We start from the raw sequence: 7,887 nt of genomic DNA, 5'->3' as shown, positions 1-7,887 counted from the left end.
ACTTTGGTCAGACCACGAACGGCAACACAACTTTTAGCTACGGACAGCCCCGAATAGGGAGCAAGGTGTTCAGACACATGGAATTCCAGCTTAGGCAAAGGGGGACGTGAGGGGCCCCTCAGTAATGGCATGGCACGGAGCCTACCCGTCACAAGCAGCTCTAGAAAAAGGGTGTGGGGGACAGGTCAGGATATGCTGTTTCTCTGTAAGGCACCTTGAACAGAACCTGGGATTTTGCTAGCTGCCCTGACAGGCCATCCAGGATTAGTACTGACTCTCCTGTCTGGGTTTCGGGCCCGTACTGACTGAGATGGAGAGCCATCTTTAAGGTAGTTATTCAGGTGAACTCTATTTGCAGTAGTACCAAGCAAAACTGAAGTGTGAGAGAGAGGTAAAGGCATTTCTGGCACTTCATTGATCTGCGCAGAGCCTAGTCTAGCAGGACATTGGTCTTGAGTCATCAGAGCAGATAATCGAGTTACTTTTGTTTCATAGCCATTTACTTTCTCAAAATGCTTCTCCCACTGACCTGTTTCCCATCTTATTTCATATCTTAAGCTGAGATCTGTTTAAGCTCCGATTTTCTGTAGGTGATGTGAAGGGCTGGGGAAGCACAGACCACAGATTATCAGCAGGCTTTTCTCATAAGATCTATAAGGGCTTCCTGTAAAGGCTGAAGGGGAGGGTGCAACATAAATTCAAACGATGAAAGGCTGCAGACTGACTGGTTCTTACTGGGCGGGATCTCCTACATGAAAGGAAAATGTGTTTGCAACAGGTGCTTCGTTCCATGCCCTACGTGAACACTCAGCATAAGCTGCAGTAGATCTAGCTGCAGAGTCAGCAGTTAAAATGGCCTCTGAGCTGGCCCATGATCCCTAAGACAGGCGGTGTAAGAATCCCCGGATCTGGCTTACTATATGGTGGCACAGAGGCTAAGGTTGACACCGCGGCGGGGGCAGGACCCAGCATCTGCCAGCCCTGGGGAAGGAGGAGCCGCTCTTCTGCTGCTGCTTGCGCTCCGGTCAGCTCAGGTTGAAGCAACGTGAACCGCRCAGTAGGACCAAGCCTGCTCGCTCGGGTCGTGTCGGGATGCTGAAGGGTTTGGTTCATCACCACCTTCACAGTGGTCTTTTCCCATACACCGCCATGTCCATGGTAAACACCATAGCTTGCACAGGCACTAGTTTCTTGAGATGAATTTTCGAAAGAAGCCACAAACCTTTGCCTCTTTTCTTGTATCATTTTATTGAATATAAGCAGTGGTAGTACAGTGCAYTTCACTGCCAGTCCTGTGTCTAGTTTAGAATTAGTTAGCTTTGGTATTCTTAGCAATAGTTATTAGTTAGTTATATATAGTTAATTAATTATATAATGTTTTTTATTTCAATGTGTGTTTTAAGTGTGTCATTCAGAAAAGCAGTCTGACCGCTGCACAACCGCAGGCACCAGCAGATTATGACGGCGTGAGCTAAGCCGCAATGTTAGCGCAGAGGGAAGACAAAGTTTTCTCTCTCTTTTTTTTTTTTTTAGAAGCAACTGCCATGCATTGCTGGTTTTGTGACTTAAAAGAGAGTGCCCAATGCATCTTGAGTCAGCGTATTCTTTTAGATTAGTCCTCCACAGGACTAATCTCAAGGTGAATACTTAAAACATTAGTAAAATAATGAATAATTAAGCGTATTTTAGACATTGCTTCCTCAGCGCTCCACGAGATAAGTTAGATTATGCATAGCTAATAAGAATGCTTCCATACGGTGTGCACGAATGCTTAGTCAGCGATGTAAGACGCAGCCCGATCAGCACATTGAAAAGCACCGGCGTTACCTGCGAAACAGTCCCAGCCCGCTGTTTCCTCTGCTCCGCGCGCGAGGGCGAGGTGGCGCCAGGTCTCCACCAGAGGGCGCCGCACACCGCGGCCGCCGAGCCGGGCGCGGCGCCTCGCCGCGTGAAAACGCCCTTCGCCGGCAGGTGTCGCCGCCGCAGCGGCTGTGGAGGCGCCGCGGGCCGCTGGCGAGCGCCAGGAGGGCAGCGGGGGCCGCCTCCGCTAAGGGAGCAGCTGATGGGAAGATACAGCGCGCCCCGTGGATGCGCGCTGGTTTTTCTTCTGGGGTTCTGCCTCCCCTTCCGCCTCTGCGGAAACGCCTTGGCGGCGGTGACTCCGTTTTGAGTCACCGGCGCCCACCACCACCACCACCCGCAGCCGGACAAAGGCCTCAGCGCGTGAATTTCTCAGCCGTGGAACCTGTTTCTGTCCGCTCGTACACGTTCCTGTGGTATGCACGCGCTTGTCTGGCGCTTTGCTGTCTGTGGGCACGGGTGACACCAGCAGTACCCCTTGTCACAGCGTTCTCCAGGAGGTGTCGGCCAAGCCCCTCAACCAGGCGGGTTTGGGAATATGTACGGGTAGGAGAAAGGTTTATTCGGTGCTGTGGGCTCCCTCTGGATTGCTCCGCACTTGCACAGCTACGGGCTGCAGTCACGTCTCCTGTTACAGCYTTTCTGGGTCACCAGTAAAACCAGTAAAACGCACCTAGTCCTTCACATGCCAACACCTCAGTTTAGGAGCAGCGGGTCTGCAGCAGTTTTGCTGTAAACCAGGGCCGGGAAAACAGGATGGTTTTTTTTGCAGGGGCTGCAGTGTTCTGAGAAACCAGATGAAGCCTGCAGTCAAGGAGGGCGAGAGAAAAAAATAACKAAGTGCACAGTAATCGGAAGCTGTTTAAGTACAACTTGAGGGCGCTTCGTATTTATGAGCTCATAACTGCTGAAGCTAGGGGAGTTTATTAGCCCAGCATATAATCCGATACGGCTATCAGGTTAATAGCAAGCAGTCCTGAAGTGTTGCTATATTGCTTTTTTTWAAAAAAAGAATTTGGACTTTTAAGGTTTTTTTTTTTAAGCTTAAGTATGAGGTTGAAAAAAAACACCAAACTGCCACCAGTTGCTGGTAAATCCCCCAAATGGCTGTTTTCTCAGTGAGCACTGCAGAATGCCTGTTTATTTTGGAAATAAAGATGCAAAGCATTGCTTAGCCTGTTTCAAGAGATGAGGGACAGAGGCAGAAAGAGCAGCGGTAGGCAGCTGGGATGGGGAGCAGTGCGAACAGGGAAAGCACAGCCTCTGGGCTTCACCAGCAGGTACTTTCCGTGGTGGACACTGCTGGGAGCGGAGACAGGCTGGAGCCTGTCCGAGCAGAGGGGCCATGCCAGCCACTGGCATGGAGAGATCCRCGTATGCAGGGGGAGAAGGCAGGGCTGTAGCTTTTTGCTGGTTAATACCCACGGGCCCTCAGTCCACTATAAGAGTGTGCATGCAGCTGCTGGAAATTTCCGGAGGGCCTGAGAATCAAACCCCAAGCAACSTGCAGGCAGGATTTGGGTGTCTAGCTCTCAGAGGCGCCTTAAATGCTTCATAAAAAAACCAGACTGTGCCAATAAAGCCGTCCAAGAGGGCAAGAATGACTGCRCAGCAGCGTGGCTGTGCTGCAGTGGCTGCGCAGGGACGGCGCGCCCCGGCAGCCTTCCCGCCCGGCAGTTGGCAGCCGGTCGCGACCGGTTCCAGCCGCAACGAGCCCGCCCCGGCCGGCAGCGTTGAGCTGGCAACCAATCAGGGAGCGCGCTAAGGAGCGGCGGCCCAATCACAGCGCGCCGCGTGCCGCGTCGCTGGAGCCCTCGAGGCGCAGGGCAGCCTGAGGTGACRGGGCTGCGGGGGAGCCCGGCCGTCTGGGGAAGGGGCTCCAGGCTCCCCGGCGGGCTAACAACCGGCTGGTAAGGACACCAGTGAGCGCGGGCGGCGGGGGGACTAAGCGTGCACAGGGGAAATTAAGGTAGGACTGTAAAAAAGCCAGGGGTCTTTGCCGAGCYGCCCCAAGGAAGGGGTTTCTAAAGCCCTTCCTATGGCCTGAGCTAAGGCTGAAGCRGCCTCTAAGGGAAGCAGCGTTTCAGCTGACACAGCAGCCTCGGAGATCGGGCTGGGCAGGCAGCGTCCCTCCTGCTTCAGGCAGCTTCCCTTCGGCTGCTCCTCAGCAGGCCGCCAGCTTGTGTGGGAAGGGGTCGTGCAGCTGCATTCGTGCCACCCGCCTCGCAAAAGCTTCTGTACGCACAAATCTATAAACGCTACTTGCTGCTGTCTCTTGCATTAGTGAGGTTATGTACATGTGACACTGTTTTCTTTCAACTTGGAAAATAAGGGTGAAATTCAAAATACTAAAGTTAGGGCACCTGAAGCAGTCATGACTGAAGCTTTTCAATTAGCCAAGGGATGTTCAAGCTCCCAGCAAAATCATTTTGGCACTTCTGCCCCTTCCCCAGCTCTGATAATCAGTCAGCTGATCTGGCTTAGCCCCTGACGCTTGGTTTTCAAGACGTTAGTCGCTCTATCTAAGACTATACTTAGAGAACTTGGTTTCAAAAAGAAACCTATTTTATTCAAAAAGTTGTCAGTTACAGCGTAACTTTTAGTGTAATTAAATGATGGCAACAGAGTTAATGGCATTACATGCAAGTCAGGATGGAAGAATCTGGTCCTCAGCTGTGTTTGAGTTGTTCTTTATGTACACGTTTTCTGTACTCACTCATTTGGAACAAGATGATGTACCGCATTTTATCCACCGTGTGACTTCCAGACACAAGGTACAATATCCATTTTTAGATTTCTTCTCCCAACCGTGATCCTTAGTGTATTTGCAGTCACTGGGTGAATGGGTAACTCCTAAAATGTGATAGAGATAGCATCCATAGCACTTGTCATGCTGTCAAAAATTGATGCAGGTCCGGTTCCTGGCACCTTTTCCATTTGGTATAAATTCAAGCTTCTTTCCCRTTTTTATACTATTGAATGTGATAGYTTCCATTTGTATGTGTGTGTGTGTGGATTTACACAGGGGAGTGGAGAACTTTGGATACTAGAGCCTACCCCATATTTTTGCTTGGTTTCATTGTGTTTCACTTTGGACATTAAACCTCCAAGTGGGTAGCAGAGCAAGCCTATGAAAAAACATGGTCAGGAAAGTCCAGTTATTTTGCTAGAACAGATAAAAAATCTAGAGCAGTTATTATCAATGGCGTGTGCTCTCTCTTTTTTTTTAGCTGGATTAAGTGTGATTAACACTAGATGGAGCCTTCTGTGCTTTGGAGGAATAGGACGGAGTATGAAGAGTTCAAAGTGGCATTCTTCAGTTACAGTAGAATTTTCTAAAATTTGTTAATCTAAATATCACTGACAATAATGGTGTTATTTAATGAGAAAAATAAGTTGGTAAAATCCTCCTTGCACCTATGGAAGGCAAAAATCATGTAGTATTTCCTTTTGTATGAAAAATACATTGTATATAAGAATTAAAAGGGTTGCAGTGTTAAAGCTTAAATACACTTTGAGGAGTATTTTAAAATTGATGTATACATAGAGAAAGGATTATGTTTTTGTCTTTTGAGAATGTGGGCCTGTATATGCATACACTTAGAATTTTTTTGTCCTACAAACATGTGGCTTTGATCTGAGTCTTGGAGGTATGGAAACGAAATATAGTGCAATGTTTCCACAGCCATTTGCGGCTATCCTTCTTAGGAAGATTATTCAAAATATGATAAATTGTTTGACATTTTCTTAATAAGCTGATTATTATTTTGCAATGCAGCTTTGGTGGTGATTTGGTAGTGTACTGCCTGCTGATCCTTCTAAATGATACAGTAGTGTTCTTTTTTTTTTTTCCCGCACAGTGAAGCTCTTTTGAATATTATTCCTAAAGAAGCAGCCTAACTTCAGCATTCCGCACACATACAGAGCTTCTGAAACCAACCAAAAAAGTAGATTACAGAAGACTAGTTTCCAAGAAGACAAAATTGCAACATCATTATGAAATGAACCATATCTTCTTAATTATTATTTGCAAATTTTAGCCTGCATATAAACAACGGATGCATGTTGCTGACATTCAGAATGTTTATAGGATACTGAGAAAATATAAATATAAAACAAATCTTGGGCAAATTACACAAGTTTTTACTAAGAATGTTAACTAAAGGAAAAATGTTTATAGATGCAAGAGCAGTGCAATACAAAAGATAGATCCTTTAAATCAAAAGGTTGCCAACAGTTTTCAAACCTCACAGGAAAGGATCCTTGATGGGTTAATGACCTAATTGTACAAATATTTATGCATACTGCTCTAATTTTGTGTTCAACTGAGTAGTTCCCGAAGAATTTACTAGAATCATTTCATTATAGCCTCTTTTGTGGAAAAAAAACATAATTAAAAAGTACAAGTTATATAGCACTGTGTGTAAGGACATTTTAAAAAAATTCTTACATTTAAGCAAACGGGMACATACTTCTTTATTGTTTAGAAACAGAAATTTAGAAGTGTTTAGAATTAAAGTTCTTTTCTACTTTCATATGCTTTGCTCATGCAGTGTATTATGATAATATTTTAATTGCATTTGTGCAGATTGTTCTGTTATGTCCCTTACTGTCATTGGCTTTCTAATCAGTCTATAAAATGGGGCTGGTAATATCTTTTGACTTTAAAGTTCTGTGAGAAGTAATTGCTACCTGTAATCCCCCTCCTCACCACTCAACCAGAAGAGACTTTTTAAGGTTTTTGGTTGATGGTTTCAATCTAATAAAGTAACATGAATGAGTTAAAAACATCATCATTCGCAGTGTGATATTTTGTGTTCTAAATCAAATGCATTATCAACAGCATGTTGAGTTTTCAGTGAATGTCCATAAGTAAATCAGAACCGTCAAGTTACTCCTAAACCACCTGAATTAACCTGTGTCTTTCTAAGCTTGCATTGTGTGGTATAAGTCATCAGATACGCAAGCCAGTTTTACTGTAGCTTTCCCTTAATTTTTAGGTGAACATGACTTTTGTATGCTGCTCAGAGCTTGTCAACTGCCATTTGTAAGATTACTACAACCAAATGAAAACGTAATTTCAAAATTGACATTCATCCTCTTTCCAGAATTCCTGTTACTTTCTACTCCAGTCATGTATTGGTGTGTTGTGCTGCAAGGCGAAGAGATGATAACAGAGCCAGCTCATACAATTTACTTTACCTTCATATTAAAAACACTTATTACCCATGATTCTGGTAGTGATATGGAACATGTTGTTAATAATGTAAATGTTGCTGTCTACATCTTGGTAGTAATAATGCTTCCAAAGTGCCATACAGCTTTACTAAGAAAATAATTGTAATTCTAGGATTTGAACATTCTTACCTGAGGTTAAAGAGGAAGCAAATTTAAATCAACTGCAAGCTACAGATCACAAGTTCCTTGAGGCATCTTAATTTGTCGTTTTAGGGACCTTTGCTTAAAATCCTTCGCTGTCTAAGGGATCAGGTTGTCTGTTTAAGAGCCTTCAGTCATGTGTAAGTGATTCCAGTGCCAGCACGGGGCTCTGGAGGTCTGACTTCAAGTCCTGCTCAACAGCGTTTGTTCTCTATTGTCACTTACGGTAACTTTAAGTCACAGTGATGTATGGAGGTATGTGAGTAAGCCTAGCTGGAGTGCTATGAAAATGTAGCTGTATTACTGTAGGGATAAAGCACAAGCCTGACCATTTGACTTCTAGTAGCTTGTGCTAGCTTATTCGTAACCTGCTTGGACACCTCTCTCAAGCACTAAATCACATGAGAGTTTTGTGACATTTAACTCTTGTGTGTATTTAGGTATCTGACTCCTTTATTTAGGTACCTTCTTCCCAACAAAATCAGTCCCAGTCCCTCATCACTTCTTCATACAGGTTCTGAGGTGCTCTGATAATACACTGATGGGGAGTATATAAGTGTCTCGAAGAGATCAGTCACCTTATAGGTAATGATTACAACAGTAGATTGATTTGGGAATATATGTGCATACTTTTTTACGTTGTTTGTT

The sequence above is a fragment of the Apteryx rowi genome, unplaced genomic scaffold (genome assembly GCF_003343035.1).
Source record: "Apteryx rowi isolate R43461 unplaced genomic scaffold, aptRow1 scaffold_23, whole genome shotgun sequence".
Taxonomy (NCBI): domain Eukaryota; kingdom Metazoa; phylum Chordata; class Aves; order Apterygiformes; family Apterygidae; genus Apteryx; species Apteryx rowi.
This window is presented reverse-complemented; position numbering follows the sequence as displayed.